Genomic DNA, 26,015 nt, shown 5'->3' on the forward strand with positions numbered 1-26,015 from the left:
TGTCTCTCATTCTCTCTCTCTCAAATAAATAAATAAAATCTTTAAAAAAAAAAAACAAAAAAAACAAAAGTAGATTTCCTGCAGGGTTTATGTAGTCCATGTCATGTTCCCCTGGAAATGACACTGAAACCTTTTCCACAGAATAGCCCTCAAACCATGTGCTGCACATCTGAGAAAAGTTTGTGTCCAGAATGTATTTTTTTAAAAAAACCTCTCAAAACTCAACAGTAAGGAAACAACATGATCACAAGATGGACAAGAGAGCTGAACAGATCCTTCATCAAAGAGGATATACAGATGGCAAATAAGTACACAAGAAGATGTTTGACATCATTAGCCATTAGGGAAAGACAAACTGAAACCATGAGATTATCACTACATATCTATTAGAATGGTTAGAAGAAAAATTACTGACAAACCAACAAAAACAAATGCTGACAAAAATGAGGGGTCACTGGAACTCTCATCATTGGTGGGAAAGCAAGATGGCACCACCAGTCTGATGGATGCGGAACTACCGGGTGAAAGGTCGTCGATAAGGATAGTCACACGATGTGAGAGTACCACCCCACAGATTACTTTCCCAGCGAAGGGGAAAATGCACCTTTTCAATGCAGATCTGGTGGTTAGACTATGACAAGGCAATCAAACCTAGCATCACCAACAGAGAGACAAGCAGACACCCCGAGGTGACGCAATATGAAATATACTAAATCTTCTGTCCAGTATTGTTGCCAAAACATGTAACCTGAATCTCAACCCTCTTGACCTAAGTTCCAATTTATAGAAAGTAAAGGAGAAAGAGGAACAAGCTAAATGACACCGTAAGGAAACAATCAGACGAATTCAGAATGTGGGATATTCTAGAAGACTACCAACAGGGCATAGTTCGAATGCTGCTTCTTCCAGAAAGTCCTCTCTGGCTGCTCCCTTCCTACCAATATTAGGTTGGTCTCCTGCTGCAGATCTCCTTGGCACCCCCTTCCTCATCACCAAGTCAATTATACTTGACTGCAATTGCTAGCTGTCTGCTTTCCCACTAGGTTCTAAGTTTTGTGAGAGGAGGGACAGTGCCCATCCTGTTCACGGAGTGCTGTATGTCCATTGCAGAGCACGATGGAAAGTCTATGCTTCGTAAAAACACTAGAAAGAAACTGAGATGCTAGGAGGTCAAGCTCTCACAGATGGCAATGCCTATTCGAGGCAGGCCTGAGGTCTGTGGGAAGGGTGCCTAGCTCAGCCGTGTCTCTCGGAGGGTCCCACAGGCTTGCCTCTCCACTCTGCTCCGCGCCCTGCTTGGCAACCCCTCCCACTGGCACGTCTGCTGAGAGTCTCAGGGAGCAGCTGGGACTCCTTCCCTCTGGGAATGAAGAAATAGGGACCCCACTGGTCTCTGAAGGCCCTGGAGGGTTTCCTCCTGCTCCCTCACAGGAGGCCTTGAATCGGAATTAGCCACCATAGAAATCCCTTCTTGCTCAACCTCAGCAGCCAGACCTGCGTGATTTACAAGACCCAGACTTCCCAGGCCTGGCTTCCCCTCAGGCTGTGTCATCAGGGCCAGGAGTACTGGGTTTCCTCACTTCCTCTAAGTCAGTACAAAGAGGAACGGGTGGACGGAAGAGCTGTGGGGTGGGGTCTACTGCGACCAGGGTGCTTGGGGCAGAGGTGGGCAGATGGCTGGGCTGTGGTGTCTCCCAAATTTCCAGGAGCCTGCAGGCTAGGCTAACACATCTGACATTCTCCTAGCCAGGAATGTTGGCACAGAAGTGCAGTGACCCACCTGAGGTCACGAGTTTTGACATTCAGAGTGAGGACTGACGCAGGCTCCCTCTAACCCTGACAGCCTTGCTGAGGCAGGAATCATGCCTCCATCCCAGCAGCTACACTACAGCTGGGCTGTGGGTCTGCAGGCACATGCAAGCTCGTTCTTCCATTTTTGAGAGCCCACCAGGAAGCTGTGGAGTTTGGGGTTAAGATGGCCTAGATTCACCTCTGCTTTCATCTTGACTAGTTGCGTGGTCTTGGGAAAGTGGTTTAAACTCTCTGTGACTCAGCTTCCTCTCTGTGAAAAACAGGGATCATAACAGTATCAACCTCAGAGTTGGGGTGACGATTATGTGAGGATGTGCATGCAGAGTGCCTCACACAGGGCCTGCATGGGGTAAAAGCAATCATGATCATCATCACTATGAGCCAAACACAGGCGCATAAAGCTGAGGGAGACCTGGTCTCTGCTCACTGCTTCTATACCCGCTCTTCCCACAGCCCACCCACCTGCGCCTAGTCCCCCATCCCCAGGGCCCTGCCTCTTTCCTGGTCTTCTCTAGGCCCCGAGGGGGTCAGAGGCCTAGAACACAGGCCCAGCTCACCTGAGCCTGTCAGAAGTCAGGGCCCTGTCCCCTCCACATGAGTGTCTGCGGGGAAGGCCCTGCCACCTCCCACCCCCATCCCCAGGCCTCAGCCTCAGCGGAGGGGAACTGCGTCCGGCCCAAAGGCAGCGTCCCCACGTAGCCATGAGCTTGCTTGGTGCCAGGGCTTCACCTACCCTGGCCTTTCCTCCTCTACCTAGGGTTGATGACTGTTCGAGTCCTAGGTCAGTGCGACCGTGCCAGGAAGTGCCCCACAAAGGACAAAGAACCAATCTACTCATGGATGTTGTGAGGGGTGGCCTGGGCCACAGTGACCCACCTTCCGATGACTACCCTGTCCTGAGGCCTCCAGAAGCTACTTTTCCTTGACTTACACTGCTTTCAGAAGACAGAAAAGAAAAAAGAAAAAAGAAAAGAAAAAAAAAAGCCCTCTGGCAGATGCTGAGAGTCCTTTTTGGACCCCCCACTTGAGAAGTGCCACCTGTCCTGCCCATCTCACGGCCCCAGCTGACTGTGCAGGGCGGGCCAATCAGCTTCTCTCAGGAATCTGGAATCAGACCAGATGTCAGCACCAGCCAGAGCCACCTCCACACTTGGTGACAGACATCTGGTATGCAGAAAGGGACAAATGAAGGGGAGGCACAGGAGAGAATCGGCAAGAGCCTGGCCTGGCTCCTGCCCGTGCTCCGGTTCCTGCTTCTGCGACACACAACAGGGACCTGGGCCTTCGATTTAACTCCCCTTTTGGCATGAAGAGGGTTTTTATGCAACTAAAAGAATTCTATGACATAGAGAAGAAAGTTCGGGCACTATATTAGGTAAAAAGAATAGGCTAAAAGAAAAATGAATCTCAATCTCAAAAAAGTTACATATACTGTATGTAAGTGTATGCGTGTGCATGTACATACATCATTTCTGGTAGTGATGCTCTATAAAGTCTTTGTGAACACTGATTTAGCAAATACCGAACCACTGCTCCTGGGGGAAATACAAGGTTAGGGTCCTGCAAGCCTCTGGTCACAACATTTTCATGAACGGACCCATATATAGCTTGGTTGTTTCTGTTTAAAGACATCTTATTCAATGTGTACTGTAAATGCATTAACATTGAACTCCAGGCCAGCGACACTGTACCTCACGCCTAAACGAAGCTTATCTAACATACGTGTTTTCCCCGTGAAGACACATCACAGCCTTCCCGAGCTTAGGAATGCCAGACAGCACTTCAGCACGATGTGTGGGGTCATTTCAAACAGTGAAATAACCAACAGGAAGTACAAAAATGTAACAAAAAAAGAAAAAGAGAACAGTGGCACTGAAGGGATCATGAAAAAGACACTTGTTTCGAGGATCAGAGCTGAAAGCAGAAGGCAGAGTGTCACCTTGCCCAGCCTCAGCTGGGCACGCGCACAGCGGGTGACACACACGTTTTGCTGCTCTGCACACGCCCGTGTCCACGAGGGACCACGGAGGTGCTACGAGCAATGAAGTTGGATCACAAATAAATTTTAGCAAGCAGGCGAATCCCCGAATACGGAATTTACAAATGTGGCAGATTCACTGCACAGTATATAAATGTGTGTGTGTGTTGCATATATAAACCAGTGAGATACACAGATTATATATCATATATAGGGTGTGCTTTGGGTTGGCAGGAAAAGTAGGATTTTTTCAATTCTGTTTTTTGTTTTTTTTTTTTAAAGATTTTTATTTATTTGACAGAGAGAGACACAGTGAGAGAGGGAACACAAGCAGGGGTAGTGGGAGACGGAGAAGCAGGCTCCCTGCGCGGGGAACCCGATGCGGGGCTCCATCCCAGGACCCTGGGATCATGACCTGAGCCGAAGGCAGATGCTTAACAACTGAGCCACCCAGGTGCCCCTCAATTCTGTTTTTGAAGCTTTGTCTTTTTCAGATTTTCTTTTATAATCAGAAAAAAAGATGCCACTATCCCAGGAGGACAAAAGGAAAGAGTCTGTGGCCCACTTTCTTGTCTTGCGCCCCAGGACAGCATCTTCTCTGGGTCTAGGTACAGCGGATAGCCCAGGTGGGGGTGTGGGGTGGGAGGAAGCTGGGAGTTGGCAGATGGGGCCTTAGCTCTGTGAGTTAGGGTAAGTCCTCTCCCTCTTTGAGCCTTTGTTCTCTGAAAAATGGGGATAAAAATGCTTGTCTTTTCAACCTTATGGGCACTGTAAGATCGAATGAGATTTTTTTTTTCCCAAAAGCTCCAGAAATGGAATCTATGTTGACTAGAATCTTAGCTGCGGCCGGCGCTTGAGGGAGGGTGTTTGATGTATGCTTCCTAAGCCCTCCGTCCTCACCTCCCTTGGCATCTGCGGCCCATGAGGGTGGAGGCTCCCAGTGCCTGGAGGGCCCCCATTAAGCATGCAGAAATTTAGGTCTCATTTCCAAGTGACAACAGCCAACGGGTCAGTTTGTCCATGAATAAAGATTTAAATCAGAACAAAGCTTAGAGGCCCTCGAGACAGGCCAGGAGCTGGGTCTGGGCAAAACTAAGTGGTGGGCCTGAAACAGGCCAAGCGCCTCCGTAGGCCCCAGCAGCCCCAGTAAACTGACATCCCTATCCCTGCAGACCCACTGGCCAGATCTCTGCCCAGGCTGCCGCTCCTGGAAGGGCCCCAGCGCTCCATCCGTAAGCCCTCTGCCGTCCCCACGCAGCAGGACATGAGGGCATGAGACAGCTGCCTCCCCGCCTCATGAGTGCTGTGATCTCATACGTTCTCATCATAAGAACTCGAAAACATGAGAAGGCGTTTCTGCCCTGTGAATAAAATCTCTGAGGCACGGGGGAATGTCCTCCAATATCACTTCGCTTTGCAAATCTATTTAGTGGGGTTTTCGAGGGTTGGCAAAGAACCCAGCTGACAGTCCCAGCTGAGACTATTTAGAAGGGGTGGGGCCGCTGCACTCGTCAAGACAAAGTGATTACGTTTTGGTCTGGGTTGCAATGGCCAGAGCTTTTAATTTTGGGGGAATGATTGTGGGTGTAGGTGGGGAAGGATCCGGTCCAAGGGCTTTTCAAAGTGACAGTCTTTCCTAAGATCACTGTGTCACTGTGTTCCTGTATGCAGGAACTTGGGGTACACGAGCTGGTGTGAGCTGACACACGATCTCAGCACTAAACTGCAGGGAATCCCAGAGAGACAAAGTTAGTCTCTGCCATTCCCTTCCCTTTGGAAGTTTGGCAATAATGGTTTTTGAACACTCTCTCCAACACTTGCTGGTCTCTTTTCTTAAAGAGGAGACAGAAGACCTCAGGGCAGGCAACACTAGCCAGGAAGAACTTGAACACATTGATTTTCCTTTTCCTTTCTATTTAGTTTCCTTCTGTTTCTAGCAAGTACTACGGGTTTTCCATTTATGGGAGACAGTGAAAGCAGTACCTTTAAAAATAATTTAAGTTAAAAAATGGAGTCAAGCTGAAGAAGAACACTGAATTAAGCATATGGAGCACAGGGGTTTGTGGACATGTTGGACACTGAGACGGTGCCCGGAGGAGGATGGAGAACGAGGACAGTACTGTTGCAGGGACTCCCTTGCCATTCTCACTCTATCTGGACTTCTGTTGTTTGCCGGCCAATGAGCCTACAACACTTCTCAAGTGGGAAGCCCTCTCCTGGCTCCACAATGCTGGTGGGCTGTCTGGAATGAACTGGGAGATGGAAGAAAATATCTAAAGAGAGGGCACCAGTGGGGTAGAGGGGGCTGAGACTGTTTTCCTGCAGAGGCTGTGAGAAATTGCATTAGCAAGACAGAGATCTGTGATCCATTAGCAATCTCTGCCATGGGCACGGGGATTGTAGGATGTGTGCTGCATACTCAGCATCCCTAATCCGGATCAACCCCTCCACTTACAAATGGGGATACGGATGGGCCAAGAGGTGCAGCAACCTGCCAAGGGTTACACTCTCAGCCATGGACTCTTTCCACTTCCATGGCAGTGTCCAAATTTCTACGCAAGATCCTCTGGCCTCCTGCACAATGACTTGTCCAGAGAGCTTTAGAACTGATGAAGCCAGTGGTTAGATTGGCCCGTAAGAAGTCCCTGATCCTGGTGAGGTGGCTGGGTCTCTGCGCTCTCCACCCTGGTTTCCATTAGGCAGCACCACTTTAGGCTCTTCTATATATGGAGGAGGGTGTAACCCAGCAGCCAGCCAGCCCAGCTGCCAGACCCTAGGGGTCCTGCTGCCACCAGGCAACCATCTGTGCAGGTTCCAACAGGGCCTGGGCTCTTCTGCTCTCCACAGCCCTCCTTTGCCTGCTTCAGGCTGACAGCAGGGGACTCTAAGACTTGCAAATATTTGAAAACCCTGCTCCAGACCATCCCTTATTTTATAGTTGGAGTTATGAGGTCAGAGAGGGGAAGGGACTTGCCCAGGCCATGCAAAGAGCGGACTGGAAGGTGGGAACCAGACCCAGGGGTCCTCCTGGGAGGTGCTGAGGATGCAGGAGCTCTGTTCCAAAATGCTATTTCTCAGATCTGAGGAGCAGCAGAGCCCCTTTTAGACGGAAGGAGGAAAACCCGTGTCTTATGCAGCACACTGAGGGGCTCGGGCTTCTGCTCACAGGCCACATAATTTCTGCAGCGAGGCCTTAGCCCGGGATAACGGAAGCGGTCCTGTGCCGCAACTTAAATACAAAAGCACGTGCTGCCCTGAAATCAGGCAGCGGTGTTAAGTTTCAAGAGCCAGAGGAACCCACTTCCTGTAGAGAAGGCTCCCGGGAATACGTCTAAGGGCACCCAGGAGACAGCAGACCCTGGTTTAAGAAACCGACTTTAAAAGATGGGCGCAACCCCCTCCCCCCTTAAGCTCCCTCACTAACTGGGTTTTCTGGGTTGGCGGATCCCGGGACAGCCTGGTAAATGACCTGGCTGGGCTCCAGATCCACCTCTCCGGCAATATGCTGTCCTGGCCTGAGGTGGAGGAGCCCAGTGTGCGGGGGTGGGAGGCAGGGAGGGAGAGAAAGAGAGAAGGGTGGAGGAGAGAGGGAGGGAGCAGAGGCAGTTGGATGCGTTCTGAGGGCTTAACTAATGGGAAACATGATTCTGCTGCTCCCCATGGAGACCACGAGTTCCTCTGGTTCCGATCTGTCGGCTCTCCCCAGCTGTCTACCCAACATCTGGCCTATGTAGGTCAGCACTCCCAACCTCCTTTTGCAATTGCAACACCCTGCAGTTTGTCTGATTGCCCAACACCCCCAGAGCAGCATCACCGCCGGAAGGGCTGAGGATCGTGTATTTATCTTTTCAGAGAAAGTACATTAAGTTTATTCCTGGAGAAATGCTGCCAAGTGTCACGATGCCCCGGAGACCCAGGAGGTGATGGCAGGGTGTCCCGGTGGGGCGAGACCAGGGTGAGTGGGGGCCCAAGACAAGACCAGTGACCATGTTGGGGACGGTGCTGCCGTGCTCTAGCCCTGTGCTGAGCGCTTTACGAACACAGTGTGCAATCCTCAGCGGCTGCCCGCCAGGAGGGTGGGGCTGCCCTCAGGGCAGAGGCGGAAACCCAAGCCCGGAATGGAGTGGAGTGGTGACGTGGCCTGCCTGAGGTCACACAGTTGGGAAGAACAAGCAACATCAGGGATTGAATCCCAGCCCTTTCAGCCTCTGAGGTCCCCTGTCCTCCTAGCTTCCCAAGGCCACGCCTCAGGTGTCCTGGCCCCAGGCCAGAACTTTCCCGTCCTCACATCAGCGTCAGGAAGCACCATGCTCAGGCTTCACAGCTAAGTGACACACTGGGGGTGGCCGGCTGCCAATTTTCCTTTTTTTCCCCTCAATCTTTTCAATTAAGTGAATGCTTGGAAAGGGGCCCAAATACAAGTGCTGGAAGCGCAGGCTGCAGGTAAGATGCTCTGGTTTAGGACTGTGTTCCCACTGCTCCTTGTCCATAGCGCACGCGGTGACTGCGCAGGTGGGGCCTAGGGTCTCTGACTCCCCGTGGGCAGAGGGGTGCCAGGCTGGGATGAAAATCTAATTGTCTCCTCCGCTTCAAACACTTCAGTTCATTCACCCACTCACGCATTCAGCAAATAAGACAGAGTGCCTACTGTGTACGAAGCTCCCTTCCAAGGGCTGGGGCTCTGGCCATGAAGGAGACAGAAGCCCCTGCCCTTCTGGAGCTTTCCACCTTGTCAAGGAAGGCAACAACAGCATGCTGTGGGGCTTAGGGGGCCTCCTCCCGCTCTGACCCAGCCTGACTCTCCCTTGCCTCCTGGCTTTGCACGTGCCATGGCCTCAGGCAGGAATATCTCTCCCTTTGCTTGGCTAGCACCTCTTTATTTCTCAGATGTCAACTTAGGGAGCCTCTGGAGACCTCGGATCTGGCTCTGTTCCCATTCTCTGGGTTCCCACAACGACGGGGGCTGCCCTCTCTCAGTACACATGCCTCTGAGTGTGCTGTTTTGTCACCCCCTCTCCCACGTCTGTCTGGGGCACCATGCTTTTGCCAGTGCCTGGTGACATTAGGCTCTTGGGAAATGGCTGGTGAAAGACAAAAAGGCAGATGGACAGAGAGACAGGCAGGCAAAGAGACAAAAAGCCAAGACAGGGCCACACAGTCATAAATCAAGGTGACCTCACTCAAGGCTCTCTTGTGTCTGGAGAGTAACAATGCTCTTGAAATGGCTGAATGGACAGCTTAACTGCCAAGGGTACTAGAAACAGAACCAGCTTTGTGACAGAGGAGAATGCAGGCATGGGGCCCGGCCCTGGAAGAGAAGTCCACATCTCACCCCCAGGCTTCTCACAACAGGCCACAGAGAGAAAGAGAACATCACAGGAGCAAGTTCAACTACAAGTGCAGGCATCATCCCACTGCATTCAAGAGTTAGGCCAGCCTGAGGGAATTCTCTGGAGGGGGAGGGGAGGATGAGGAAACTGTTCTGTATCCGGTCTGTGGTGGTGGTCACAAGAACCCACACATGCATAAAAACTCAGAATGCTATATCAAAAAGGAATTTTACTGCACACAACTAAAATTTAAAAATAATAAATATACACACACCAATCACTCCTTAATGTTATTAAAAAACAGACGGGCACTGGCTTTAGAGTACCCGGGTATGAATCTTGGCCCTATAGCTTGAAGCTGCTGTGTGACTTTGTGAGTCAATGCGTGGCTCCGAGCCTCCACTTTCTCATCTGTAAAATGGAGAGAACAGAATCTACTTTTTAAGGTTGGCTAAGGATTACAGGAACTAATGCATGACAGGTGCTTGGCACACTGCCTGACTACAGGCAGCTTCCAGCACTATCACTGATGACCCCATTACAGAGATGAGGCCCTGGAGGCTCAGACAGTCTGTCTCTCCTGGGCCAACTCAGATCTTTCGAGGTAAGCTATGTTGAAAGGAAAAGTCAGGAATGTCATGCTGTGAAACCCAATCAACTGTCCCCTCCTCGTGTGCCCACACACAGAGCTGCCCACCCTTGGAGCCTGTCTTTCCGTCACTGCCGGAGTCTCATCCAGATGGTGGGCAGCAGGAACCACTTCCAAGCTGGCCAGGCTACCTCAATTCTTCTAGACTGAGACACAGAATTGGTGGAAACACTTGCTGGTCCGGGTGCGCAGCTCCAGCTTGGGCCTCAGCTGCCAACACACGTCCTCGCACACATCTGGCCTAAAGCAGGGTGGGGAACTTTCCAATGGCAAGCAGAGGTGCTGGCAGCTGGAGTCCCGGCTTGCTGAAACCAACCTGAAGGCTGGCTTTCTAGGAAAGCCTCCAGCGCAGGCACTTAGGGCTTGTGGGATCTCCACAGCTGCCAGGCCTCAGAGGAGCCCCGGGCCATGCAGGAAACAGCTGAGAGATTGCACGTTGGGGCCTCTCCTGTGTGAACAGGGCTGCCTAGAGAGAACTGGGCAGCCAACATGAGCACCCACTATGTGCGAGGCATACAGACAGTAGGGATAAAGCTGCCCAGGTAATGAAAAACAACCAAAATGGGCCACACTTTTTGGGCTGATCAGGGACTATGCCAAGTACTTCATTTACGTTATGTCGTGAGATCTGGAGACTCAGAAAAGGTAACTGGCTTACCCAAGGTCACAGAGCCACGGTGTGACAGAGCCAAGATCTAAACCCCAGCTGTGTGACATGGTGGGGAAAAGCTCAGTTATGTGTGGTCGGAGGGGGTCTCAGCTCTTACCTAAAGGGTCCAGCACAGTGCCTGGCACATAGGGGGTCTCAATAGAGGAGACATTAGTTGAATCCTCTCAGGGCCACAGACCCCCTAAGAAGCACTCTCTAGCCACTGTGGGGGCACAGAGGGGATGAGGGTTCATTCTGCAGGGGGCGCTTAGAGAGACTCTCCAGATGAAAAAAAACAACTGCTCTGGATCTTGAGGGATGAGTAGGAGTTTTCTGAATGAGGACCAACACCTAATGACCACTTACTAAATCCCCAGCACTCTGCTCTCAGGAAACCCTACAGAGTGAACCCTACTATCCACCCCGTTTCATAGCGGAGAAAACCGACATTCAGACAGTTTAGGTCACTGGCCCAAAGCCATGCAGCTGGTTAAGGAGGATGCCAGAATTTGAACCCAGATTTGTTTTACTTCAGAATGCCCAATCCTAACCAAGAAGACCAGGTGAAAAGTGAGTCATGTGGATCATAAGCAACTGTGTTTACTTCCCCTGTTCCCAAGAACAGCAGAGCTGAGAATCCTGCCTCTACCACTTACCAGCCAGGTGACTTCGGGCAACAACTCTGTTTTGAAAAGTAAATGAGGCCACACATGGGAAGCCGAGGACAGCGCTGCGAGCAGTAGGTGCTCTCTAATGTGTAGATGAAATGGGCTCATAAACCAGTGTTCAGCACCAACCACACTTACTATCCCTGACAGGTTCTCAAACCTGGTTGCACAGTACATTTGGGGTACTTGTTAAAACTTCAATTTGACCCTAGCGAGCCCCTCCCACTGCCTGGGTTCAAACCTTGGCCCTGTTACTTCCTAGCTGCATGGGCCTGGGCAAGTCCTTTCTCAGCCCAAGTCCTATCTCAGCCTACTTCTCCATCTATAAAATGGGGGTAATAGTGGTGCCTACCTCATGGGGTGATGGTAAGGATCAGGTGATTCAATGCATGCAAAGCTCTAAGCACAGCACCAGGTACACAGTAGCTACTCAATAAAGAATGGTTGTTGTTACTTCTCCCCCAACCTAGAGTCAGTGGGTGCAAAGATAATGAAATGTTATGTAGAAGCCTGACTATTCTTTTTTTTTTTTTTAAAGATTTTATTTATTTATTTGACACAGAGAGCGAGCGAGCACAAGTAGGCAGAGCGGCAGGCAGAGGGAGAGGGAGAAGCAGGCTCTCTGCTGAGCAGGCAGCCCGATGTGGGGCTCGATCCCAGGACCCTGGGATCATGACCCGAGCTGAAGGCAGTCGCTTAACCGACTGAGCCACCCAGGCGACCCTAGCCTGGCTATTCTTGATCCTACCAGGCAGAGATCAGAAGACTCCAAAAGTCTGGGACCTTCTAAAACAAGGTCAAATGGACTTGGGACCTCCAAGATGGGAGGGAGCTCAGTGGAGAAGGAGGTGGGAGCCAAGGGGGCTGGAAAGGTTTAGGAGAGAGGCCAGAGCAAGGGGCCCAGCAGCCAGCTCTCGTCCTGGGTCCTCCCTTCCCTGCTGGTCATGTTGTCTCCTTACTGGCTATCTCCTCCACCACACAGCCTCAGCTGAGGCCTGGGCCATCTCATTTTGGATGCCAGCAGCTGTTCCCACAAGGTCCTCCTGCCCCTCTGCTCACCTAATAGGAGTATTTCTAGAACACAGCATCTGACCGGATTCCCTTCCTCCTTAGTCTCTCTAGTGGTTCCCTCTTAATGAAAAACAGCACAAACAATACTGATTCACATTTAATGAGCACTTCCTTACTCCTGGCCATGCTACTGGTCCTTATTCCCTTATGGGGCAGGACTAATTGTTGCCCCCATTTTACGGATGGGGTAACTGAGTCTGGAGAAGCTGACGGCCTTATTTAGTTCAGGCCAACACAGTCACCAGCCTGGGTTTCTGCAACGGCTCCCTGTCTGGCCTCCTGCCTCTAGGGGCCATTTTGGCTCTGCCTCGGTGGGGCTGTGGACAAGGGCTGGACCAGGAGACGCTGGGCCTGGATCAAGAGTCTAGATGCCAGGACCTGGATTCAACAACTGAACAGGAGGGCTCAGGAAGAACACTCCAAAGTTTGGAAAGATAACTGACACAAATCCTTCCTGTCACTTTCCAGGCCCCCAACCAAAGCCAAAGACACTGTAGCAGAAAACTGTAGAAGCTGAGACTATCTAAACAAGGGTCAGAAATGTGGCATTCCAAAGAGGCTCTCAGGGAGTCTCAGTCTACAGCTGCCATTTGCTGGGCCAGGGGGCCCCAGGGAATGCCGGGAGCTCTCCCAGCCACGAGACGAGGCCACGCTACACAGAACAGGCAGCCCAGCCTCAAGACAGCAACAATGCCAATCGCACATACTCTGAGTTTGACAGACGTGGGTTCCAATCCTGGCCATACCATGTCCTTGAGCAAGCTATCTGGGAGCCTCAGTTTCCCCATCTGTAAAACAGAGATGCTATTTCCTGTCTCTCAGGGCTGTTGTAATGTATAAATGGGATAATGTCTGTAAGATGCCTGGTCTAGTGGTGGACATTAACCTCCTTCCATGTAGGCAGACTGGGTTCCTTAGGCCAAAATCAAATCCAGATCATTAGGGTGAACCAGGTGAAACTGTTATTTGTATGGGTTAAAAACTGACAATTTCATATGGTTCAACCTAATAGCATCCCAGAGGGCTGGAGGATTCCTTCTGCTTCCAGTGGACGAGACTAAGAATTACAGTTACTTTTCTCGTGAGTGTTTACTACGTGTCATGTACTGGGATGAGTCCTCCATTTATAGATGAAGAAGATACGGAGGTTCTGAGAGGTTAAGTAACCCACCCAAAACTGCATAACTAGAAAGTGACACATCTAGGATTCGCATCCAGGTCTGGCTGCCTCCAAAGTGTATGCCTTAACAGCTATGACACAATGCTCGGTCTGGTGCCAAAAGGAGGTCATCACAAGGAATCTGTCTCAGCTGAACGATGTCAGTGTCCATCACCCTTGGAATTGAGGGGGCCTAGGCAGTCATGGCTTCATTCAAGGAACATACTTGGTACCTGTTCTGAGTCAGGCCCTGGACTATGAGGGGTTCAGGCCTGGTGGGAGAAAAGAAGACAAGTCAACAGATGACTAGCCCCAATGTATGGGCACCACAATGCGTTGCCCCTGGGAGGCTCCGCATCAAAGCTGGGTGCCCTGGTTGGGTGACAGGCAGAAAGAGGCGAACTAACCTAGAATACTCCCCAAACAACTACCCCCTACCCCAAAGTCCAGCCTCATCTCATCCTACAGGGCTTGGGGACATGGAGGAGAAAAGAACTTGATGAGAGTCTGGAAGGACTGAGTTCTCAGACCCTGGGGATGGCCACCTATGAGAGGTGTCATAAGGGGAGAGGGATTCCTGCACCAGATAAAAGTAGGGCGGCTGCAGAAGGGGGTTCTAACCTTTGTACAGCCAAGGAGTCCCTCTTCCTGCAAAAACTGTATGTGATTCCTAATGGCCAGGTTCTGAGAGTATGCTTGGCCAGCCCTGTGCCCACGCCCTGCTGGGCTCCTCATCTGGCAGAGACTATTCTGCCCAGCCTCAATTTGAGCTCCATTGTGGACTTTTCTGCCGGCTTCTCGTGCTTCGCATACAAGTCCATGAGACAGGGAAAAAGAGAGCAAGGCAGGTTCCCCTCCTTCTCCCTCCCTCCTGGAAGCTTTCCTGCCTCTATCATACTACACTGTCCTTTCCCCTCTAGAGAAACTCGGGGTAATACACAAAAATGTAATGCAGTATAAAACAGAATATGATTCCTCACAGCACCCAACAGTCTTGATGTACTTCCTACGAGGCCGCACCGCATCACTGTTTCCATTCTGCAGCGGGGCAAGGAAGGCCGAGGGAGGTCAAGGGGCTAGTTCAGTCCAGCCGGCACTAAGCCATCCGGCAGCAAAGTCCGAGCTCTTAAAACTGCCCACATTTCCACCACCAGGAACGATGTTTTGGGCTCTTCCCTAGACCCTTTTTTTTCCCCCTAGACCCTTTTCTATACATTGAAGTACTCTCCAAAATCAAGATCACAACGTATACATAATTTGTATTTTTCACTTGCATTATACGGTAAGCATTTCCTATGCATTAAAAATTCTTTGAAAAAACTATTTTTAGAGGACCCTTAATAGTCCACTGAAGGCCAAGTATCATCTAATCATACCTCCAGTGAGAAACATCAAGGTTACTTTCAATGTTGTTTTAATTACTGCACTGCTAAATATCCAAATATATAAATCTTCTGGGAAAAGTGCTTTAAATCACGGGGGGTGCATCCTAGGCTTGTCCATTTAGAGGATGTTTCTCGATGTGCGGTCATGCCAGACCACCTGAGTTGCTTACCCTGGCAAGTAATGATGATAGGGATGATGGTGAAGGTAATACTAATGGGTAACTATCCAGCATTTTCACATGCTAGGCTCTGCTCTAAACCCTTTATGTGAAACAACCCACCATAGGTACTATGCTTACTCTCATTCTTATAGATGAAGAAACTGAGGCACAGAGAAGTTAAGATGCTTACTCCAGGTCACACAGCTGGTAACCAGCAGAGCCGGTCAAACCCATGCCACCTGCCTTCCAAGCCCAAAGTTGGAAACTTCTACCCACAAGTCTTTGTCTCTCTCTCTTTTTTGGTGCCACAGACCCCTTTGACAATCTCACGAAACCTATGGGCCACTTCTCAGAATGATTTAAAATAAAGTAAGACACACAGGATTCCAAATGAAACATTATACTGATTACAATAAAAATGTTTCAAAAGACAAAATGGTGAATATATTAATGCAATAATGAAATCTAGCGGCAGGTTGAGTAACACCACAATTCTGAACTAGTAAATCATCTACTTACTACTAGCAGACGATAAATGATCTTTGGGATCCATGCAACAGCTGTAAGGTGATATGAAAATAGAGGGGAATTTCTTTTTTAAAAAATTTTTTATTTAAATTCAATTTAGGTAACATATAGTGTATTATTAGTTTCAGGGATAGAATTTAGTGATTCATCAGTTGCATACAACACCCAGTGCTCATTCCATCAAGTGCCTTCTTTAATGCCCGTCACCCACCCTCCTCCCCTCCAGCAACAGAGGGGAATTTCTACTGGTGAGAGAGTCCCAGGTATTACTAATATCACTGAGCGTTGTTGCCTTCATTCACAATGGAAGGCATTGCTAACTTAGGGTCGGAGGTTGAGGAAAATGAAGATGATTTTTTTCCCCTTCGAAGTTCAGGACCCTCTGAATTCTACCCGCGTTGAGAACTCCTCTGCTAGTCGGCCTTCCCCGTCCAGAGCACACTTCTCTGTGCCAGTGAGGAAGGCGCCACCCAGGCCTCAGACCCCCTGCTGACCCCACGCCAGGCCCCATCACGGCCCGAAGGCTGTGATGATGTGTTCCAAACAGATGGTGACCTCCACAGGAACAAAGGCTGCCTGGCTATCTTAGCCTCTCTCCGGCTCGGGGCTAGGCTTGGCCCAGGGCAGACAATAAACCCACATCTGTCCAACAGACTGCCAGCCAAGAGTGGCCTGAAGCCAAAGGCTGCTGATTCACACCTTGGCTGGGTAGGAGGAAATGGTGACGGCACTGCGTGGGTTTCCAGCTTTCTCTGCCAATGCAGTGGGCAGGGGGTCCATGCAATTCTGCTTAATTAAGCAGACGAGAAAATATTATCCTTATGTGCTTTAAGGCAAGGTTTCCCTTCATCTCTGGGGAGAGAATTGACTGTACCTTATAGTCAATAATAGGCACAGAGCTGAGGGCGATCCTGGGCAAATTATTCCACCTTCCCAAGCCTCAGTTTCCACACTTGTGAAATGGGCTAATAATGGTAGCCACGTAGCAGACATCAATTGTTTCCACCTGCCCCTTCTTCCAGCAACAGTACCCTGAATCTTCAATGACTCTCTCTTCTGCTACTTGCAATCCAGGGGGACTATCTCTCCCAATATCCGGCCCTTGCCTGGCCAGAGGATGGTCAAGTGATCTGGCTGGGCCACTTGGACTCTCTCTTCCTGGAACTGGATTCTTGAGTGGCCCAAGGCCTGAGGGATGGCGCAGCTGCCTGCCTCTGGTGATGTACTGATTCCCCCCAGCAGCTCCTCCTCCCAGGGTGGCTCCAGCTGGCCGGGTCGCTTCCCCACCCCTATTCTGCCAGAGCCATCTTTCCACACATTCCCTACAGCCTAAGTTAGCCAGGTTCATTTCTGTCACTTACATCTCATGGAGGTGCTGACTGGATTCAGTGATATAAAGCATGAAAAGGCTTGAGCACTCAAGAAGCACTCAGATAAACGATACCCATTCCATAATAAGAATAAAAAATTATTATTAAGGCTTGAGAACAAAACAAGTCTGGAGTTATTTAATCCTTCCCAAACTTCAGAATTCCTACTGGATCTCACAGCCCCCTCTAATATTTCCCTCCCAGCCCTCCCGCCCAACTTCATCTTCACGGTCTGCACACAGCTCTCCTGTGGACAGGTGCTCTCTCCCTGCAGCCTCCCATGTTTTGTCTGTGCTCTGCCCCTCCATTCTCCTGTGGAAGGCCTTTCTACCCACCCAGCCAGCGGGAGGGCCCCTGAGTACCAGCCCCCCCAACTACTCCAGTGACTTCCTCTTGGACACCACTGGGCCCAAGCCCTGGCCCCCGGCCCGTGTGTACTGGGGCTGTGCCCTTCTTGAGGGTGGGGCTCCTGCCTTCTATTCTTTTGTCGTTGTTGGCCCACTCAGGAGCCCCTGGGTCCTGCTGGCCCCCACCTGTCAGGCTTCATCTCCATCACTCAAATCTCTCCTGCTTCTTTCAAACGCACCACATACCGGGGTTTCCACTTCTTTGCCTTCTTGTTCTCTGCCCGAAATCCCCTCCCCTTCCTCCACTTGCAGCAACCCTCCCCGGCTTTGTGATCAGCCTTGGGTCACCTCCGCCATGCTACCTTGTCCAAGTCTTCCCCAGAACCCAAGTGCACAGGCCTCTGCTTATTCCCCAAGTTCCAGACTAGCTCTGAAACACCCTGTCTGCCTGTCTCTCTCAGGACACTGACCTCCTTCAGGTCCGAATTCCTGGTTTGTGTATCTGTAGATTATCCCTGCACTTCAAAGTGCCTGGCCCCTGGAGTGATTTATATTTCTTCAGTGAATTCTCAAGAAACATTGTCACTATTACAAAGCCCAAAGGTTTCTTAGTTGTTTTTTTTTTTTTTTTTTGAAAGTGGTGGTTTTTTAGAATTGTCAAAGTCCAGGATGCCTGGTAAAATCTAAATTTCAAATAAACAATGAATAATTTCGTAGTCTAAGTATGTCCCAAATAGCACATGTGTATCTGAAATTCAAATTTAACTGGGCATCCTGTTAAATTTGGTAGATCTGGCAACCCTAAGCCCTGGGACGGCCTGAAATAGGCCTGCAGAAGCAGGCGGTGGGGCTCTGCCCACCTGCACACAATAGATGCACCACTAGTCCCTTTTCCCTTCACCTCCTGAAGAAGGCCCTGGGCTTGGGCTCAAGGCCCACCTGCAGGTTTGCATCTAAGCCAGCAAGTATGGGAGGAAAACACGCCACAGTTTGGAGAAGGGGGCAGAGGAACATGGACATGTGACAAAGGCTGGACCTGTGGGCTTCCGGGAGAGTCCCAGAGGAGTGAGGTACACTAGCCCTTGCCTACCGGCCCACTGTGAGACACTGAGCTTCCGAAGTCTATTATAGCAGCCAGTCCCCATGTCACGGCAGGGGGCAGCGAGGCCGGCTCCACCCAGCGTCGGGCTAACCCTGCGGACAAGGGCTCTGGGGAAGGGACCACAGGGCCCCAGTTTCTGGGCATTACCCCAGCCCAGGAAGCTCCAAGGACAACTGTCCCAGCAGCACTGTCCTCAGGCATTCTGCACAAAAGCCCATTTAATTTCCAAAGCCACCCACTTCCCAGAGGAGAAGGCTCAGGGCCAACAGTGAGTGAATGACAGAATCAGACCAGAACCCGGTCTCTGAGTGCAGAAGCCACACTCACAACCCTCTAGCCGCATGGCCTTCTTAATAAGCCTCATCTTCTCTCCTTCAGCCAGGGATGGGTGCCCATGACTCACTGCTTGCACCCACCAGGCTGACAGGATACTCGGCCAGTGGCTCTCCTTCTTGCAGCTGCAGTGACCCACAGCTGGCCTTCATCTCCAAGGGGAAGGAAAAAACTGAGTCACGCAAAGCAAGACCGTTCCCCCTACCACAGCCCTTTCTCCCAGGGAGAAAGCACACACCATTTGCAATCAGGATAGGAGCGTCCTAGATATTCAAAAGTACCATGAATGGTGCAGTCCCCCAGTACTTTTCTGGCAGTGTGTTAGCCAACTGGACTTCATGCTGACCCCTGTGCACCTCCAGGTGGGCTAACGGTGAATGCATGAAAACCCAGGGAGCGGGCTGCAGGGCATCCCTCTCATCTGGATGACGCTTCTTGTGCCCTGTGACCTCAGCGCAGACCACAGAACCCCGGCCTGCAATTCTTTCCAACCCTCCTCAGCTGCAGGCGTTAGGGGAGGAGGACCTGGACCCACTGAGCAAGCAGCATTTTAACTCGAAAAGCATCTGCTCAGGCCTTCCCTCGACGTATTTTAAACTCATTTCTTTCCACTTCTTGGGCTCTCGCACTGGAAAGCCACATTCAGAGACCTCCCTCTGCAGTGGGAGTGGGGGAAGAGTCTTGGAGGCCAACGCCTACCTCGGGAGGACAGGCTCTCTGAGGAGCTGGAGAATCCCACTGCTTTGGGACAGGACAGGGCAGCAGGACGTGGGAACCTGGCTGGAGCCACCCACAGCTTGGCATGGCTTCTTTTTGAAAATGAGCATTTGCTGTGTTTGTTTTTTTTTTTTTTTTCACTAAAAACAGGAATATGTGTTCACTGCAGAACATTTGGAAAACAGGAAAGCACAGACGAGCTAAAAAAAAAAAAGTGACATACTTTATCGGCTGTATTTCTGTGCTTATACAGACACATATTTTCATCCTTTATTTGTAATCAGGTGGGAATCAGCCCGAGCATGTTGTTTTGCAACCAGCTTTTCCTATTTAATATTCCCATGACAGAAGACAGAATACATTTTTACCATCTTGATGGTATCCTTGCATGTGGATAGAGTACATTTTATTTATCTTGTTCTCCACTCATGGGCGTTTAAGTGTAAGTAAGTAAATGTTTTTACTATCATAAACCATACTATGTTTGTATGTTCCTAATATAGCTCCTAAGGATGGAGCCCTGACTATATGCTGGGCCCATTTAATCCTCCCATCATTCCTATGAAATTGGAACTGTTACTATTCCCATTTTACGGAGATGCAGAGAGGGTAAGTCATTATTCTGAAGTCACACTGCTGGTAGGTGGCAGAGCAGGAATTTGAACCCAGACTGTCTGGTGTCCTTTCTCTGCTCAACAGAAGCATGGAATGACACAGATTCAAAGTCTGAACCAAAGTGACACGTGAGTAATCTGAAGATATGATCGCTCCATCCACCTTGATCTTGAGCCAGCTGCAGGAGCCCAGAGTGTAAGGAGCAGGCTGGGATCTCCTTGCATCTAAGGGCCAGAGGGATCAGGATGGTGCAATGCAACTGATAAGGTTCACTCTTTTTCAATCAGAAGAAAGCAACAGCCATTTAAAAAAACCCAGCTTGCTTGAGGGGCCTTAATGCCTACCTACTGCACTACTTCTCTGTGACACAGACAGGGCGCATGACAAGAACCCCCCTGCAGAGCAGATAGGCAGGCTCAGTCTTGCTCCAGGGCCTACGCCCGCGGCTGCACGGTGTCCAGCCTGGGGCCGGCACCCCATACATGCCTCTTGAATGAAAGAGCATGGAGAACACTGTAGCATGGCCTCACAGCAGCAGGTAGGAAGGAGGCACAGATCTGGATCGTGGCTGTTATTATTGTCCATATTATTTTTCACGACCACTGCCATTGATTAAGTGCCTTTTATACATGATGCATCAGGCTGAATATCGTGTGACACGAGTTAATCTTCACAATCGCCCCCTGCTTGTAGATAAGTACTATTACACCCTCCTGCCCCCATTTTATAGACCCTCGGGTAGCTCGTCTACAAGGTCACCAGCTCAGAAGTGCTTGAGGAGGACTCAAAGCCAGGTCTTCTCATCATGAAAGAACTGTGCTAGTAGCTGGCATTTATCCCTCCGGCAGAAGGCACGGAGTGTATATATATCCATAAAGCACACAACAACTTCCTCTCAGGAGGAAGACGCTGTACTCATTCCACAGATGCAGAAACTAAGGCTGGTGGTTGCGTCAGCCAAGGCCATGTTTATCTCCGACACCCAAGTGTGCTGCCCTGCCCTGCGTGTTTCTGCAAAAGAAGGGGTGCCAGGTAATCAACCGGTGGCTGGACACAGAATGCAGCTAATTTGGGCAGCAGGTGCACACTTTGTTCCAGACCACTGAGCTCGCCAGCCAGAGGTCCATAGACTGAGACGAGAATGCTGGCAATACCTAATAAGGGTGTGATCTACCCTGCAAAACCCAACAGCTCAGAACAGCGACCCCTGGGCTCCTAGAGCCTGGCAAATGGAGAAGAGAGGTTTCAAGGCTGGTGGCACGGGATCTGCCACCCCATCACTCCAGGGGCGCAATCAACTCAGAGCTTCCTGGGGGGAGAATGATGAGGGCCGGCAGCTGCCTGTGCTGCGCTCATCCAGGCTGAGGGAGCAGTAAGACGAGGGAAGGGCCAGGAGGGAGAAACCGGGGTCTAGAAGGTAGGCGACACACCCGAGGCCGCCTGGCACAGGGGTGGGATCACGGGGCTGCCACCTGTCCCATACCACATATGCATCTGGCTCAGTCCCCATGCCTCCACTCCTTGCTGTGTGACCTCAGGTACAAGCCTTCCCCTCTCTGAGCCTCCAGTCGCAAGGGGAGAGTGGGAACGCTAAGGTAACTACCTGAAGGATTAGGATCTTGCCTGTATAAAACCATACCAATTTCTAGAAGACAAATAACTCGATACACTGAGAAAGGGGCAAAAGCTAAAACAGGCAATTCACACAGGAGGAAATGTAAATGGCCGATGGAGGTAGGAAAAGCCGCTTAACCTGCCAGCGAGCCGTGAGATCCTATTCTGAGCCCAGCGGATTGGCTAAAACTAAAAAGTCCAACCATTCGGGGTGGTAGCAAGGACACACAGCAAAGGCTCTGGGGGATATAAATGTCCCAGCAACCCCACCTTGGGGACACGTGCACATAGCAGCCGTGTGGACCTGGACTACTAGGACACCCTAGAGGTCCCCACCATGAGCTAGAAGAAACTGGTCTATTCAACCGAATATTAAATAGCAGTTAAAATGAACTGGGGCCACATGTATCAGCATAGATCTCAAAAGGGCAATGTTTTTATATAGTTTTAAAACACTCAATACAAGATTTGGGGCAGTGTTAAAAAGGTAAAAACATTAAAAGGTGCATAGGGCTGGGGAAGGAAGGGGACTGATTGCAGACAAGTCCCAGGGATCTTCTTGGGGGTGATGCAAATGTTATAAAACTGGATTGCAGTGGTGGTTGCACAGCTCTATAAATTCACTAAAATAATCAGCAATCCATACACTTAAAATGAGTGAATTTTATGGCTTGCAAATTATACCTCAATAAAGCTGTGAGAGGAAAAAAATCCTATCTAATAGATCAAATAGTCTATTTTTTTTTTTAAAGATTTTATTTATTTGAGAGAGAGAGAATGAGCAGGGGGACGAGCAGAGGGAGAGGGAGAAGCAGACTCCCTGAAGAACAGGGAGCCCAATGCAGGACTTGATCCCAGAACCCTGGGATCATAACCTGAGCTGAAGGCAGACACTTAACTGACTGAGCCACCCGCGTGCCCCTCTAATAGTCTAAAGAGTGCATGGGAATGATAAACACCAAATGCAGGGCACCGGTTCATCTGGGGGAGGGGAAGAGTTAGGGAGGGCACATAGGGGTTTTGCATCTGCTATGCTTTATTTCTTAAAAACCAAAAATAATGATCTGAAACATAGCCAAATATGAAGATCTGACAGAGCTGCATGGTAGAGAGTTAATTCATTTCATGTATTTGTATGTTTGAAATAGTGTATTAAAAAGTACCTATTTTAAAGGACTGTTGCGATTTTCTAATTATGCAGAGAAGTTCATCCAGTGCCTGGCCCACAACTGATGAAATTTCAGCTATTATGATGACTGCTGCTATAACTACTACTACCATCTTGCTCCTCTTAACATCTAAAGATCTCAAGACAGAGCAAGCCAGCATCTCTTGGCTCCTGCAGACAGGGACTCTCTTCTGAAGCCAAGGCTTCTGTATATCCCACTCCAGTGCAGGAAATGGGGTGATCCTGCAAAGCCTCCAGGGAGCACTTCCTCCTCAAGCCAGATAACCCAGCCAGGGAGGGTCTCCCCAGGGCATCACCCTTGAAAGTCCCCTTTCCATGCATTCCGAAAGCCCTGAGCTCTGGGGAAGGAACGTGCTAGCACAGAAGGGGAGCAGTTCCCTAAGCCTTCAATCTCCCTGCCTCTGACAGAGGGAGGCCGCTCCAGGGGAGCCTCTCCAAATCATAGTTTCGTTGATATTATCATCCACAACAATCCCTACCCAACTGTTGGGATCTCAGAGGTCCTGGGAGTTTCTGCCTCTGCATTCTCCAGACCTGGCCTGTGGCTCTGCCCCTGGGCCCACTGATGATCGTCCGTGCCCAGAAGCGAAGGCGGGTGGGGCTGGGCATGGAGAGGGTGCAGCCCTGATAATAGAGAAGATGTCATTTCAGGTGGAACAGGTGACCCAGCCCTGAGCTCAGGTGCAGTTCTCCACGACATCTATAGTACCTGTGACCTGTTCCTTCCAAGGCAACTGAGTGATGAACAGGTGGTGGCCAAGGTAGCTGCAAATGGGGAGAGGGGTGGTGGAAAATTAGGGCGTGTGCCTAACAGAATTCTCCGTAACGGATCTGTATATTCTAACACAGTTGTTGGGGCTGGGGGGGGGGGTGGTGGCGGTCAGCAGGGTGTGATTTTAAACCCCTGGGGGCCATGTCTGGAGATATTTTTGGTTGTCACAATTCGGGAGGGGGACGCTACTGGCACCTAGTGGATAGAAGCCAGAGATGTTGCTAAACACCCTACAATGCTCAGGACAGACCCCCCACAACAAAGAAGGCTATGGCTCAAAATGTCAACAGTGTTGATGTTGAGAAATTCTGCCCCAGAGGGAAGGAACAGTATTCACAACTTGCAGATTATAGAAGATGTTGTTCAGAGAGAGAAATCGGCCAGCCTAAGGACACACAGCGGGAAATGGCAGGGCTCAGGACTGTCCAACTCCCCTTGCCATGCTTTCTCTCCAGGGTGGCTGGGTCAGGTTCAAAGAGGAGGATACCAAATGGGATGAAAGTCTAGGCCCACACCGACAGCGGCCTCCGGGCCCATTTCTTCCAGAGCGGTGGGGTGGACATGTCTTGAGAACAGGAGGGGGAGGCACCAGCAGTTTCTGGTGGGTTCAGGTCCCTGCCATCACGGTACTACATCTGCCCTGTTCCTGTGGATGCCTCGGGCTTCAGTTCAACCCATCGCCCCTCTTCATCTGATTATGATGAACCCAAAAGCCTGGATACCAGGGAGGGGGCCCCCTTGAGTCACAAGAGTGACTAAACCCACATGCAGAAAAACAAGTTTTTGGTGAAATCCCTGCACACATGACTTTGGCACCTTCCCATTCAGAGTGACATGGACACCATGGAGCAGGGAGGCAGGCCCTCACAGCTATGGCACACCTGTCTGGGTGTCATGTGGTCCCTCCCCCTAGGAAGTGGGCACCATCACCCCCGAGGTACAGATGAGAAAACTGAGTCTCAGAGAGGCTACATGGCTACCAAGTGGAGGCCAAGATTTGAACCCAAATCCGTATTTTAACTTGTTTCAAGGGGCCCCTAAAAAGTGATGGAAAGCTAAGCAAGATTCCCCTTAAAGCCTCAGAACCTTCAAAAAGCTGGCAGGGATGGATCTGATTAAGCAAAGGATGAAAAGCCACAGGGCAATCACAAATGATGGCAGACTTCCTAGTTCTTAAGGGGACTCTGCTTGAGGAAACTATGAAGGTATGGGATCTAGGAAGTGGTGGGCTCTGGTGGAATGCCACTTTTTTGGGGCCCAACAGACTTGGACTGACGTCCTTGCTCTGCCTGTGACTGTGACCTCAGGCATAGGACCTCACTTTTCTGAGCCTTAGTCTCATCTGTCAAATGGGCTCAAGAATCTCTGCCTCATATGCATGTGCTGGGAGCAGACAGGACAGTGTGACTGGATGATGATGCCCAGTTTGTGGTGGCTGTATCTATTCTGGTTCTGCCAGCTCACAGACTGGGTGGGAGGCAGCATGAAGAATTTTAGACTTCCTCTTGTTGCCATGTTGGTGAAAACTGTCTTCCTACCAAAAAGGCAACTCAGTTACACGCTCAACAAGCTCAAACAAGAAACCAAGATTTGGCAGCATTGGAAACAGTTAACAAAAAAAAAAAAAAAAAAAAGGAAGAAAAAAAGACAATTCAGCTCCACTCTGGAATCAAGGGAAACTTCACTCTATTTAAAGATGCCACAGGTCCAGGAAATAGCTTCCCACCGCCTGGCTAAGGGCTGAATAACTGGCTTCCCAGCCAATAACAATACGGACTCACACAGCACACCCTTTCTCGTGGAGAGTGCTGAGTGGATTCCGGCTATCTCCTTCCAGGATTTTATAGACTATTCACGGAGGGCACACAGATCTGCTTTATAAGAACGAGCCTCTTAAGAAAACAGACCCAGAGAAGACTTGCAGGGAGGCCAAGGAGCTGAATTTAGCCAGCCAACGCCCTTTTCTATTCATTGTTCTACACTTCTTTGTTAGGATTTTTTCCCTCCCTCTTGCTCTTTTTTCCTTCCTGGTTAACTTCTCTGCAGCTAGGCGCTGCCACTGCCCCTTCTCACCACCTGAGACACCACAGCCCCCTTCCCTCCAGTAAGAAGGCCTCCCCAGGACCTCACCTGGGCCCAACATCCCACAGACCCATTACCCCTCCTCCCAAAACCTCTGAGGTGATCCCAGGGCCCCTTGAGCCCAGATTCAGGTCCTAGACTGCTGCGGAATCCATTTCCCATCTGGGGGTCATCGCCTGCCCTGGCACACCTTCCAGAGGAAGGGAAGGCCTGAATGCAGCTCCATGTTCTAGAACCTGCAGCTTCTTTGAGCCTCAGCCTTCCCATCTGCAAAATGAGCCTACTGGCCCATTTTCTCAAGTCCTTACCAGCTCTAAACAAGACTCTCATTTTACAGAGGGAGGTACCAGGAGAAAACTTTCCTACATTTTTAAACAGAAGTTGTTGGAGAAAGAGGGCAGGGACTTTTTTTTTTTTTAAACCTTTTCACGGTGCAGGCACTCAAAGGATCCATTCTCAGAGATGGCTCGGGCTGGATCCTCCA

General features: G+C 50.2%; 1 protein-coding gene across 2 annotated transcripts in view; it reads right to left on the reverse strand.

Moving 5' to 3' along the window:
* The window catches only part of SH3PXD2B (SH3 and PX domains 2B), a 109,558-nt gene that overhangs the window by 82,781 nt on the left and 762 nt on the right, over positions 1-26,015 (reverse strand). The gene's annotated exons all lie outside the window — the stretch shown is intronic.

The sequence above is a fragment of the Leptonychotes weddellii genome, chromosome 7 (genome assembly GCF_054177405.1).
Source record: "Leptonychotes weddellii isolate Sample4059 chromosome 7, ASM5417740v2, whole genome shotgun sequence".
In the NCBI taxonomy this organism is placed as follows: Eukaryota; Metazoa; Chordata; class Mammalia; order Carnivora; family Phocidae; genus Leptonychotes; species Leptonychotes weddellii.